The following is a 1,248-nucleotide window of genomic DNA, read 5'->3' on the forward strand; positions in this document are numbered from 1 at the left end:
TTTTTTTTTTTTTTTTTTTTTAAGTAGAGATGGTTGAGGGGAGAGGGGTCTCACTTTGTTGTCCAGGCTGGTCTTGAACTTCTGGCTTCAAGCGATACTCCTGCTTTGCCACCTAAAATGCTGGGATTACAGGCATGAGCCACTGTGCCCAGCCTTGGACCTTCTAATTGTAAAGATGCAAAAAGACCCATATAATATACATAATATATATCATAATATAAACATAATATACATCATCTCATTTTATATATTCACTGTATTAATTTTTGTGTTAAAAAACTATGCTCATTTAGTGGTTTTTTTTTTTTTTTTTTCAAAATTAGTGATTTTGAATTGTGGGCCTAATTAGCAAAAATTGAAATGCGTTAAAGTAATTTAAACATCTGTAGGGGATTTGTATCAAATGGAGTCTGCTCTCAGTTCTTTTTTTTTTAACTTTTAGTATTTTATTTTTAATACAGACAGAGTCTCACTATGTTTTCCAGGCTGGTCTTGAACTCCTGAGCTCAAGCAATACTCCTGCCTAGGCCTCCCAAGTGCTAGGATTACAGACATGAGCCACCATGCCCAACCTCTACTCTCAGTTCATTTTCTAAGCAATTTGCTACAAGCCAGTATTGTTGCTGAACTTGATACCAGCATGAAGAATATCTGGATTGCAGGGTTCTTTCCTTAAAGGCGTACTGCAGGGACAAGAGATGTGTCGAGGTTTATGTGGTCTTCAGAGACGGAGAAGGGTGTGATTCCTAGAATTATTTGGCATCTTTCTACACTCATCTGGGTTTTCTCTTAGATTTATAAAAAGGCCAGTGTTGGGCATACTGACAAAGTCTAGGTTAAATGCTAATCAAGGCACTAGAGTATATATTTGAAGTTTGTGTGTTAACACCTATATGTTCAGGGCAACAAACTACTAGTGTCAGTAGTTAGCTGCCAGTAGTTAGCTGCTCTGCACACTTAGGATACCTAAATATACATTATTATATATCCTATATAATTTTTGCTAATGGATAGAAAAACTTGTGGGGTATTCGGAGGAATTAATTAAACATTGAAGATATAAAAGCACACAAGAGATGACTTTTATTATAAAGTCATGCTGTCATCAAATAGTGTGATTTCTTCCTTGGTGAGGGCAGTTTTCAGGCTTCCACAGCTGCCTCTGGTCATGTCACGGTCGAGTTCTGGCACTGCCAGCTGATGTTACTGGTGGTTTACTCATATGGAATTAAATGTCTGTGTTACCAC

Source organism: Rhinopithecus bieti, unplaced genomic scaffold, assembly GCF_001698545.2.
Source record: "Rhinopithecus bieti isolate Rb0 unplaced genomic scaffold, ASM169854v2 scaffold_49953, whole genome shotgun sequence".
NCBI lineage: Eukaryota > Metazoa > Chordata > Mammalia > Primates > Cercopithecidae > Rhinopithecus > Rhinopithecus bieti.